A 13551-nucleotide genomic window follows, 5' to 3' on the forward strand; every position below is an offset into this window, starting at 1 on the left:
ATCACTCGTCATCAAATATTTATGGAAGTCTGTTTTATGAGAGGCACCATACTAGAAACTGGTTATACAAAGATTAAGATGAATACATATAACACATATATACATATATGTATTATATGTATTCATCTTATATATGTAATATATAAAAATATATAACATAAATATAAATACTACATATAAATATTAAGATGAATATATGTATATATATACATATATGTATATATGTATTCATCTTATATATGTAATATATAAAAATATATAACATAAATATAAATTTACATATAAATATATACACGTATATTGGTTATTGGTTTATGGCATAAAACTGTCAGCAAAGTCAGGATGATTTTAGGTGACTCGAATGAACAAAGGGTTGTTGACGACATTGTACTCCCTTAACGTTCAACATCAACATGGCATTTACAATCTACAAGGTAACTCTTCATGTAGGGGAAATTACACTAAAGAGAATGAGACAGGTTTTATTCCTTTTGCAAAGAAACAGATTTCCCACTGTTTGAGGAGAATGGTGTTTCCTTGAGTTGATATGAAAGAAAAGAGTAGACAGGTTTAAGAAAACGGTGAGTATGATGAGTAACTCTAAAACAAGTCAAAAAAATGTGGGGCATTATGTCAGGTGTCTCAAAGAGTGATAGAGATTGCAGCATACTGAGGATACAAATGGAACACGTATCTTTGAAACAAACACAATTTGCTTTTTAGTTACCACTAATTGTACCAACTATAAGTGTCTCTATTCCACCTCAGCCCTATCAAACAAATAAAGACTATCCATTTAGAATTTTAAAAACTTCTGGGGGAGCCTGGGTGGCTCAGTGGGTTAAGTGTCAGACTCTTGGTTTCGGCTCCGGTCATGATCTCATGGCTCAGGAGTTCGAGCCCCACGTTGGGCTCTGCACGGTCAGTGCAGAGCCTGCTTGGGATTCTCTCCCTCACCCTCTCTTCTCTGCCCCTCCAGCTCTCTCTCTCTCTCTCTCTCTCTCTCTCTCTCTCTCTACCAAAATAAATAAATAAACTTTAGAAAAACTTATGCAATTAATATGGGCCTCCAGTGGATACTTTAAAAAAATATCCATTTGATGACATTGAATGTTTGGGTTGTTCGCTGAAGTCATAAAATGATACAGGTGATGGAAGAAGTTGAACTGATATTTAAACCCCAACGTTATGTACACTGACTTCAGGGTTGTCTTTGCAAAATTAATTACAGAAGTCGGTCGGCTCTATTTAGTGAGTTAATATCATGAGCAGCTCTGAACAATTCCAAATCCATTTTATTACGAGCCAGTGTGTTTGCCAAAACTTGTTTTGCTGTTTTGTCTTTCCTTTAGAACATTGACCTTGATAAGAATTTATATGTGAAGAAAAAATAAAACCAAGGGATATTAATCGGACATAATATTAAACCTACAAAAAAACTATTTGGAGTACGAATCTGAATGTAAGATGAATCATCTCATAACACTTTTCTATTACAAACTTTGATACAGATAAGAGCATGCTGTATTTTAAGTTTCTTTTAATGTTTATTCATTATTTGAGAGACAGAGAGAGACAGAGCACAGAGACCGAGGAGGGGCAGAGGGAAAGGGAGAGACACAATCCGAAGCGGGCTCCAGGCTCTGAGCTGTCAGCACAGAGCCCGACGCGGGGCTCGAACCCACAGATGAGATCATGACCTGAGCCAAAGTTGGACACTTAACTGACTGAGCCACCCAGGTGCCCCTTGAGAATGCTGTATTTTAAATATGTAGCCGAAATACATGAAAGTATCATTATAATATTATTTATATGTACAAATGTCTTCTTACGGTTAAACTTATACACATGCCAACAGGGCACCCTCACATATTGACTCGCAATTTACTGGAGTCATTTTCTGATGAATATTTAGTGCATTTGCAAAGCATACAGTGAGATTCTAGACTATGGAATAGATGCTTTTAATAAAATCAAATGTCGCATGTCATGTAGAGACACATCACATTATTCCTCCTTATTTATTTTAAAGAATAAATAAGCCTTTACCTTCTCTCCTGAATTTTAAAGCGATAGCCTCCACTGACATAGTATAGTAGCAGTAATTCAGAAATTTAATTTTCGGAATGAACTCAAGCATGGATTTTCATGGACAGTTCTTAAAACAAAGATCCCAGTTTCCCATTTACCAGAAGGCTGTAAGGAGCTCCACCGGCAATGGTTTTATTGGGCTCGCATATCCACACGCACTGTTACACTTCTACTAGAGGTAACACAGTCAGTCCTAAATGTGAAACCCAGTTCTGCCGCTCACCAGCTGAGTGACACTGTGCAAGTTACTTAACATCCCTGTTCCTCAGTTCCTTCTGATAATATTAGTATGCATTCCATAGGGATGCCTTTACATTCCTCAGAATATTGGTAAATATATATTACTAATGGATTAGTATTAATCCAAACATTGCCGAGTTCTTAGAAAAACGCCGGACACGTAGAAGCTCTAAAATAAAATGTTTTAAATGGACACTGCTTTCATATCAATTACACAGGATCAAAATCTGAGCGTAAGCAATGAGGAACATAGTTAGACATAGCTCAAGGCTCACACAGGTCTAAAGAGCCTTTGAAATTCAAAAGACAATAAAAGTAACACCGACTTACTTTCACAGGATGCCTTTGACATTTCTTGGATGAAGAGATAATCATCTATACTACCAACCCAACCATTGCTGGGTTTCATGATAACAAGTCTGCTCAAGGGTTTGGCTTAATGCACAAACATAGGCTCGCCTTGACCGAGCCATTCAATATTCAAATAAAACCACCAGAAGGCTCACTGTTCTGACCTTCCAAGTCACAGAAATCCCTTCTTTCTTGCTATCTTTTAAAATGTTACCCTGGAGGGCGCCTGGGTGGCTCAGTGGGTTCAGCGTCTGCCTCTTGATCTTGGCTCAGGTCATGATCTCATGGTTCCTGGGTGCGAGCCCCACATCGAGCACAGCGTAGAGACTGCTTGAGAGTCTCTCTCTCTGCCCCTCACCCACTTGTGCGCCTTCTCTCTCTCTCTCTCTCTCTCTCTCTCTCTCTCTCTCTCAAAAATAAATAAATAAATAAATAATGTTATAATGAAAAAAAAAAGGTTATCCTCCATAAAACATAAAGGACTTCAAATCCCAAGGGAAAAGGTCAACAGAACACATGGCTTGTGTTTGCCCACATTCTGCATCAATCCCTCTCTTGCCGTACCGCCTCTGGTATCTCAGCAGGTTTGTCTGGGAAATATATTGGTCTCTGCCTCAACTGGAAGAAAACATAAAACATAATCTTGACTGTTGTTTCATGCCTTTTATAAGACTAATAATTCAGTTGTCTTATATCCAGAAACGTAGTCTTTATAACATGTTCTGGTCCGTACTGACATTTTTATACCCTTTTTCTTTAAGTGTCATATATTTCAAATGGCTTTAGGGGAAGAGTTATGGCTCAAGAGTCACTGCTCCCCTTATGGAATCCAGGGAATTTGGATCAAGGTGGAAAGGCTATTGAGAACACATGTAGACTGTTCACGGATTTGGGCCTAACCACTGGTCTGGGGTATTCAGATCCTGAATCTATTTCCAAAGAAAATTAAAGAGGTTTCTCTAATGATGTTTTAATGTCACTTTTATTATTTTTTTAATGTTTATTTTTGAGAGAGCGCGAGCAGAGGAAAGGCAGAGAGAGAGGGAGACACAGAATCCCAAGCGGGGTCCAGGCTCTGAGTTGTCAGCGTAGAGCCCGAGGCGGGGCTCGAACTCGTCAACTGCAAGATCATGACCTGAGCCAAAGTCGGAGGCTTAACTGACTGAGCCACCCGGGTGCCCCTTAATGTCACTTTTCTTAGGATGACAGTCATTCAAAAGGATGCAATACTCCTGGCTATTTTTCTCAGTTCTGAAGAAGTGTGTATATATACACGTGTGTGTGTGTGTGTGTGTGTGTGTGTGTGTGTGTGTGTGTGTATTCCAAAAAATCATGGGTACTTTCATTAAACATTTTCCAACTTTGTATCTGGAGTCTAGGACTAATTTTGACCATATCAGAAATAATAGCAGAGAATGGTGAAGGAGTAGTTAGTTCAACCACTTGAACTAACTTGAAAGTTAATCTCCTGTTCAGCTTTCATGGTTCCATGTGTGAAAACGAATGACCAAAATGATCCAAGAAAACTCTCCAGCGCTTTAGAGCTACATAAGCGTAATGGCAATTTATTTTAATTATTAATCAAATGCTTATCTCATAACACCCATAAATAATTTAAGCTATAATTAACTCTATTACAAACAGCTCATGAATAGGCATTAATATATAGAAGTCATTGGTATATACGAATCGTTTTGATCTTTGTGTCCTCTCTCTTTCCTCTGGCAAACAGAAAACAAGAAAACTTTTTTTTTTTTTGAAAGAGAGAGAGAAAGAGCACAAGTTGGAGAGAGGCAGAAAGAGGAGGAGAGAGAGAATCCCAAACAAGCTCACGCCCAGGGCAGAGCCCGACATGGGGCTCGATCTCACAACCCTGAGATCATGATCTGAGCTGAAACCAAGAGTCAGCCACTTAACCAAATGAGCCACCCAGACGCCCCAACAGGAAAACATTTTTAACTGCATGACAATTTTAAAGACTTGTCCAATGTTCCCAAACGTCAGAAAACAGAAACTGTTCACCTTTAAGCTGCCGATCTATCCTTACAGTGGTTGAGTTCACTGGAAATGGCTTCTGTGCTATGTGTCATATAATTTAAAATGGTCAGAAGTCAGGAATTAAAAGGGAAAAAAGTTTGGGGTTTGGTACTAAACCTCTGACAGAGACAAATACATTGTTTCAGAAATATGTTTAGCAACTTTTCCGGGAACAACAACAATAAACAAAAAAAAAAAACCCCAACATAGTTCTGAGAATGATATTAAAGACTAGCCCGTTATAACTTTGAAAAAGGAAGTTTCCTCACCACAAACCAAATACATTCCTCTAAATGGACACTGCCTCATAAATTACAGATGCTCCCCACCATATACTAGCAACCGCTGCAAACCCATAGGCAGTGAGAGAGAGAGGAAAACAAAAAAAAACAACAAACAGAGACACAAATCTATTTGACTTCACTGCAAGAGCTCACAGTCTTCCCGGGACACTCCAGGCAGACATGCCCACTGAGCTGATGTGATGACCAGTTTGCTGCCTTACTTTGTAAGCTACCAGAGCTGTTGCAACACGAGGCTTGCTGTGAACTCAAAGGGGGAGCTGTGCTCAAATCAGCTGCAAACAGGCTGCCGCAGGGGACAAGTACTGTTGTAAACCAATAGGAGCTCTACCCTTGGATCAACAGTGGCACTCGGGGACCAGAAGAACTTATTACTCTGCTAGAGGCAGCCCCAAGGAGGGCTTTCTCTGCCTTCTTCCCTCAACCGGGCCATTTTCTCATGCCTGCGCTTCTGAATAAAGGACAAGGGCCCAAATAGGTCCTGCCCCACTGTGTTTCGCCTGTTTGCATGCACCTACGGCAGACTTCCGGGTAACAGAAAAGGCTGCAGCCAGGGTGCCAAGCCAGGGCTAGGAAATGAAGATTCAAGTGTGGCCACCGCAGGTGAGCGTACATGCGAGCCAAAGTGAACTGACCCGAAGACAAAGGCCAGAAGCGGATACCACCACCTACGGGAAATGGACTACGCGGCAAAGGTGCTGTGAGGGGAAAATGTCAGATCCCTTCCTCACACCGTAGTCAAAAACTCACTGGAGGGTCCAATATTTTAAAGTTGAAAAAAAAAAAAGTAGAAAGTACTTTAACTTCACAGTGAAGCAGGTCTTCCCAAGTGTAACAAAAAAAACCTCTCTCTACAAGTCTGAATTTCCCAAACCGTCAACCGGGTCGACATTCCTCGCACCTGCTTACTTTACGAGGACTGTCCAGTCTCCAAGTTTTGTCTGTCTGTCCCATCCTGCAACTACAGACTTCCCAACCAGACTACAGGGAAAGACATGTCAGGAAAGACACGTCCAGCATCTTCTGGACACATTCTGGAAAGACACTGGCCATGAATTTTAAAAGTTTAAGCTATCCTTTAGAAGTCCTAAAATAATTTTACTTCAAGTAACTGCCAGGGGACAGACACCATGATAAAAGAACCCCGTTCTTCAATATTGCTTTTGCCAAAGAGACCAAAACATTTCACTAAGCATCCCATCAAAATCAGTAAAAATTAATAGTTTTTAAAGTTTTGACTGGAAGTTTTTCCAAACCAGGAGCCCCAAGAAGTGTACTGATATCATTACAATGAAATTGATAAGACTGTCCCTTAGGACAATGCTTGAGGCTAAAATTGTTAGGTGCTGTTTACAATGTCCTTAGGGATGCGGTTATAACTACCCTCAGAGCCAACCTCTGATGCGAACACAACAATGTGTGAAGGCTGGCATTCTTTTCTGATTAAAGGATGAAATTTTATCTTATGGAAACCCAAGAAAAAAATGTTCGCTGTCACGTGTCATTCATTACAGGCACGAAAGGTACGTTAATGCAGCAACGGCCGCTACATGTTAGATCAACTGCAAAGCTACATCTCAAGGGTTCAGGAAGTTTCTGACAAAGAAACCAACTGCGCATGTTCTAGTCTCGCGTGAGGAGCAACCAGGAAAAGGCAGAAACAATCAGTCTTTGCAACAAGTTAAATCTCTTTCCATTTTAACCAACCACCTGGGAAGAGTTGATAAGGTCAGGACCTATGTCTGAGAAAATTACAAGATGATTTTGAACAGCAACTAATTTACGAAAACTAGTTCTATTCTTTCCTAATGTAAGAATTTGAATGTCATCCCTCAAAGAGAGAGTATGAATGATGTCCTTTGATTTAGATTCGAAGATACAAAGTACTAAATTTATAGTTAACTACAAATATCATACAGGGAAAGTGTTTACACCAAAAATGAAAAGTATGTTGCAAAACTGCCTATTGCTAGCTAATACGTTTTGTAAAAGAAAAAAAATTCATGTACAAAGCACTAGCATTTACTATACCTCTGACACTCCACTAAGCCCTCGCAAGTATGATTTATACACAATCAAAGGCCGAATGTCACAGTACACACTTCATTGGTTTGCTGCGAAAATTAAAAAGACTTATTATGCAAAAATGCTTGGAACAATGTCTGGGACATCAGATACATTCAATAAATATTATTTCATAGTATCTCACTTAATTGTCACAACAAACATCTGAGCTCTAGCGTTATTATGTAGCTGGCCTCAAGCGACATCCTCTTACTAATGAGCCTATGCTTGTAACTGTACTCTTCCTGAATATAAATAAGTACTACATTCTCTCCTTTCTATCTCCTTCTGTGTGTGTGTGTGTGTGTGTGTGTGTGTGTGTGCCTTTTACCACACAAGCTACGTAAACAAAACAGTTTGTATTTGAATGACACCTATTTATATATCACATGTATAAATGTAGAAGAAAATGCGTGCTGAGTGGTGGAATTTTTAGAGCTGTATTTTCCATATTTTCTACAAGTAACATGTACTCCTTTAATAATCAGCTACATTATAAAGATCTTCAAAAAGCTAAAATCATGAAAACTTTAAGAAGTTTTGAGTGCCTCCTATTATTTACTGTCAAGACCTACGAAGATTCTTTTTTAGTAACAGTGATTATTACAGCAAATTATTTATTTAAGCACTAACAGGAACACTGGTGGGTATAAAAAAGTTCATGTTGGGGGCGCCTGGGTGGCTTAGTCGGTTGAGCATTTGACTTTGGCTCAGGTATGATCTCGCGGTTCGTGAGTTCGAGCCCCACGTCAGGCTCTGTGCTGACAGCTCAGAGCCTGGAGCCTGCTTCAGATTCTGTGTCTCCCTCTCTCTCTGCTCCTCCCCTGCTAGCACTCTCTCTCTCTCTCTGTCTCTGTCTCTGTCTCTCTTTCTCTCTCTCTTTCTCTCTCTCTTAAAAATAAATGAACATTTAAAAAAATTAAAACAAAAACAAAAAGTTAATGTTGTACTATTCCAAGCACTCCTGATTTCTGAAGGTTGAACAGCAGAAAAATTCCTTTTAATATTATTTGGAAACACCCAGAGGGTGCCCTGGAAGTGGACCACAGACAGGTAAGTCCCTGCTCTAGGGGTAGGGCAAATCATACTCTGTAGATGTGAGATGAATATCTCTGTCCTGGTTTAAAAGGCTTTTCTTTAGACACTGGTTTACATATTATTTGGAGGCTTGAAGAAAAAACAAGTTAAACATGTAAGCATACATAGCCTCTCATTTTAGCCGAAGTTTATCTACATAAATCTGCCAAGAAGGAACAGAATTCTCTGGAGCCACGGAGAGTGGGGCAGACTTGCGTGTGGAAGGTGAAAGGGCCCGCCTCCGAAAGACCCATGATGGTGGCTACCTGGGAGAGTGGAGTTTGGTAAAGAGCTTGGCGTTACAGGGGTAGAACTAAGGAGAGTTTTTGGGAATATGTTCTGAAAATGACATAGAGGTGGGAATGAAAATGCTGTGTGTGGGTCACCCCGAGTGGCCCAGGGTGAGTAAGTGAGGCCTGGGGGAGGGCAGCATGAGTTGCAGAAGGAGGTTGAGGTCAGACCTGGCCATGCAGCTAGAGGGGCCGGACCCATACGCCCAGCTCCTGGAAGGAGGCACCTTGACAATTTCCTTTCTCCCTTTTGTCTTTCTGGGGATACTGAGTTTAGGAAGAAAGCCAGCCTCCCTCTCAAACTCATGTGATAGCCCCAGCTAGTGATGCCCCAGCTATAGGGGTTCCTGAATGTGAGCGCACTGCTGTTAATCCTTAAATCTCAAGTTTTCTGAGCCAGAAAGTCCATTCCCCAGTCTCCGAAGAGAGGCCAACAAGCTCCCCAGTGCCACCGCCCACCTGTAACTCTTTCCCCCACACCATCATCTAGCAAGAGCCTCCTCTACCCAGAGCCCTTTGCTGGTTTGCAATGAACAGACAAACAAACAGAAAACCCAGGCCATTTTTTAAATGTCAGTTCAAAAGGTCAGAGTTTAAAGGTAGAGAAATTTAACAGAGAGCTCAGGGTATCAAGAGAGACACCCAGCTCAGGGTTTCAGGCCAGTTCAACAAGCACACCCTGACCAGACAACTTCTGAACAAGGTAAGGAGAAGGCTGGGCCTTTCTAGAACATACAAGGCAAGAAGGCAAAACACTCTTAAGAGGTGCAGGAGGAATCGGGCCCAAGAAGGTTTGAATGTATCTCCACGCTGGGGCACTGGCAGTTTGCCCGTTGGTTTGTAGAGCAGAAGAGGCAGAAGTCTTGTATCTCATTTTTATTTATTTATTTATTTATTTTTAATTTTAATTTTAATTTTTTTTGAGAGAGAGAGTTTATAAGTGAGCAAGGGGCAGAGAGAGAGGGAGAGGGAGAGAAAGAGAAGGGGCTGATCCAAAGTGGGGCTCGAACTCATGAAGTGTGAGATCATGACCTGAGCCAAGGTCCAGTGCTGTACCACTTGGAGCCCTGGTAGAAGTCTTTTAAGTAGGTAAGTACAGGTAACCAGGGAAGTAAGAGACCGTTTGCTAGAAGTAATTGTTTCCCAGAGTACGACAAAAAGACCCACAGAAGCCTAATGCCTTCTTACTCTCCTTCCCCTATGCCACCAAAATTAAAATAAAATCCAGTATGCTCACATACAGGTTTCCTTTCTAAAAGTCTGAGAAGGTGGAACAGTCTTTGAGGGTCAACTGAAGATCAGCTAAGCCAGCCCAGATCTGGTTTCAGGCACGGGGTGAGAACGATTTAATTGGAAAGTACAAGAAAGTCTTTTGTTGTTTTAAATCTTATTTTATGAAGGAATATTACCTAGTTAGTACAGAGTGGAAAAGGAGAAATAAAAAAGAGCCAGCAACAAACGTATTTTCTTCAAACACATTAACACGCATACTGTTTCTAAAATGTCCATACAGTAGCCTACTGTCAAATTAGAAAGCATGGATTTATATTATTATTCGAGAAAGAATTCTGTATCAGGAGGCCCATATTTCAGTGCAGAAAGGATTACATTATTTGTCAAGGAAAACACATTACTCTTTGGAAAACAGAAAAGTTGACCTTGGCAAACAGTTAGTGAAATTGTTCCCTTCTTGATTTCCCTTATATGCAGTGTGTGGGAGAGCACATATTTAGTGCTGCTTTGTGGCATTGTTTCAAAAGAACTCTCATTATTGTAGCCAGAAATGAGTAGGGAACATCTAAAAAATAGTTCACATTACAGTGTTGGGAAGTGATTGAATTCTTGTTTCCACCCTTTATGTTAGGTAGTAAAAAAAAAAACAAAAAGATTTTGGTAGTAAATAGGTTTTGGCTTAATGTATGTTTATCTTTTCCCCTTGATCGACCATGGTTCTTTTTTTCCATAATTAGAAATAAATAAAAATAAGCATTCATTCTTTGATAAAATTCTAAAATGGTGTCACGATTTCCCACTTTATTGGGATGCTATTACCTTATCACTCAGCTTTGTTTCAAGTGGTAACACTACTCCTTTTATCATAATTTATAATAGGGTTTAATTTTATCTGCGCAAAATTTTGTATCTTCCTGTATCTCTAGGTCTCTGCCTATGGATTAGTCAAATCCCCCCCCCACCCCCCAACAGATTTTCTAATCCTACACTTCCCTTTGTCCTTATCCGTCTGACTCCCAGCCTCACTACTGTTCTGGGTTTTACTATTTTAGATGACAATCATAAGACAATAATAATAGTAGCAAATATCTGCTGAGGGCCGGTAACTCTTTTGAAGCGACCTTTCGGACACTACGCTTTTCAACTCTCTCAGCAACATCCTAAGTAGCTAATACTGTTGTCCGTGCTATCAAGGAGGAAGCCAGGACTACCAAGATAGTTGACTTGCTGCTGTCACAAAGCTCTCGATGGCTGGATTAAGGACATTTATTTCTGAGGCACAATGCTGACTGATCCTTCATGAAGGCAAACTATACCTTGTTGCCTCGTCCCCTTCACATTGTACGTTTATGATGAGAGATCGAACCATTCCTCGCCAACCAAAGCTGGCTGGAGCACAGCTCTACCACAGGGGGGCTGGGGGGGGGGGTCGCGGAAACTCAGTGGAGTTTTTCACGCTGTATGTCCTTCTCTTTTATCACTCTCTACTCAAAAGCTACCGGTAAAGCTCCATCATTTGAGATTTAGTGAGAAATGAGTCAGCAAGGATTACAGGAGATTACTAAGAGATTGTACAATAAAAATGACAGACTGCAAGACGATGCAAAATAGAAGATGAAAACAGATTTTCTTTCAAAATTGCAAACCAAGTTGGCATTTGAGTGTGTGTATGTGATCAAAATACGTTCTAAATGACTGGGTCCAGGTAGCATGAATGGCAATGCTTCAGCCTATAGATTATGGTCCACAACAAACGCCATCAAAGGAACTGGTACCAACTGAGAAAAGGCAAACAATATTATTATCAGATGATTTAAAAAGTTTGATGCAAAGCAACGCCATGAGACTAGAGATACCGCCTCATAGCTCTAAAAGATAACGTGGAGTGAAGGTTTAGTAATTACCTGGCATTTCCTCTCTTTGATGGTCTCTGTCTTCTGTAATTTCCTCTACCACAATTTTTAAATATATTTTTTTAAATGTTTATCTGGCAAAAAACCCCCTCTCTTCCCCTACCCCATAGTCCCTCATTACCAGCAGAACTTCCACTTGGCCTTCAACATTCTTAACCAATTTCATAGCGGCCAAACGACCTGGTAAGAGGACAGCAAGTCCTCGAATAAAACCCGTTCCTTCACTTCTGGTCACTGCACCATTTAACACTTTCTTACATAAAGTGATCTAGTGAGCAGGACGCCCAGCAGGTCTGGGATTACGTCCTTGGACATCACCGTGCAGGAGGAAAGCAGAGCTGGAGTAAACCAGACACTAGTCTTCTGCCCAAGCCAGGGGGTCCAGAAGGATAATGGCAGAGCAAATTAGCATCACTTCTCCACAACCCTCTCGGCGCTTCTCCTGTTCGGACTCGAAACTTATTTTTTTTTATGTGTAAACAATTTTATAAATTTATTTTCCCTGAGATTTGACAAACTCAAAATCTTGTTTTCCCAAACCAAACACAACTAGAAGAAGCCCCCAGTACAGCATTTTGGGATCTCCACTGTGTCTCTAACCCCAGAAACAAACAAACAACAACAACAAAACACTGAAGCATTCACATGACCCCCCCCCCTTTTTTTTTTTAACACAACCAAAGGGATTTTTTGTTAAGACCCAAACCTAAAAGTAAAGTAGAAAACTAGTAGGAGCTACAGATATACAGAAATAGGGGTGCCTGGGTGGCTCAGTCGGTTAAGTGTCCGACCTCGGCTCAGGTCATGATCTCGTGGTTTGTGGGTTCGAGCCCCGGCATGGGGCTCTGTGCTGACAGCTCAGAGCCTGGAGCCTGTTTTGGAATCTCTCTCTCTCTCTCTCTCTCTCTCTCTCTCTCTCTCTGCTCCACCCCTGCTCATGCTCTGTCTCTATCTCTCAAAAGTACGATAAACATTAAAAACAATAAAAAATACCAAAATAATACCCATTACTGTCATAGCAATGCTTCCTGGAGTTGTTCATTTGCCTTCTCTCTCTCTCTCTCTCTCTCTCTCTCTCTCTCTCTCTCTGTCTCAACTGACACCAGCACACATCCTTTCTTTTGGCTTCTGTAAATGTTTGTTGAGTACTTACCACTCACCAAGCACCTTGCCAGAACTGAGGAACCAAGGATGAAAAGGACAAGTTTGTCCAGCTTTAAGAATTCAAGGCAAGTAGATAAGCCTTACAAATTGACAAATAGCCACAAAGCAGGGTGATAAGTGCCTTAGTGTGGGGGGGGGGGGCGGGAGGGGGCAGGATGGTAGCAGTGGAAAGGAAGGAGGTCCTAACTCCCCAGGGGTTGGGGAAGATTTGCTGGTGGTAAATTTTTAAAGGAGACTGAAAGAGCGAATACAATCCCACCAGGTAGATGGGGGAGAACGTGTCTAAAGAATTAGGTCTTAGAGCAAATATCAGCACGAGGGGGAGTTGGGAGTGACTACTCAAGAAAACAGAATCATTTTATAAATATGGAAAATTCGACTGGATAATGAAATAGCCACTGGGTTTGGAGGGAGTAAGGGAGTAAAGGGAGGAGACAGTTTCTACTTAAAGCTTTTATATCAGTGTACTTTACCAGAATGGCCCTTTTAGATGGTGATTACTACCTATCCTAAGTAGACAGCTTAAAGGGATATTGCAATGGGTCATCTTTTCCAGGTAAAAAAAGGAACCCGAGAGCAAGTATATTGTTGCTTTAGACTCGCTGCCCAGTGACCAAGGCTGAAACAATCGCACAATTCCTCGAATTCTCTCTACTCCTCAGGTTCATCTGTATTGCCTTCTTCTTTCCTTAACAACATAGTCTGTGATGGTTATTTATTAGAGACAGTCTATGATGGCTATTTCCTAGTGTGAGACACAGACAGACAGACAGACAGTTAAAATTATAG

At 40.8% G+C, this 13551-nt stretch overlaps 1 protein-coding gene across 2 annotated transcripts in view; it reads right to left on the minus strand.

Annotated features, from left to right (window-relative positions):
• Window positions 1-13551, minus strand: part of TOX (thymocyte selection associated high mobility group box) — a 306345-nt gene that overhangs the window by 236851 nt on the left and 55943 nt on the right. The gene's annotated exons all lie outside the window — the stretch shown is intronic.

Source organism: Felis catus, chromosome F2 (assembly GCF_018350175.1).
Source record: "Felis catus isolate Fca126 chromosome F2, F.catus_Fca126_mat1.0, whole genome shotgun sequence".
NCBI lineage: Eukaryota > Metazoa > Chordata > Mammalia > Carnivora > Felidae > Felis > Felis catus.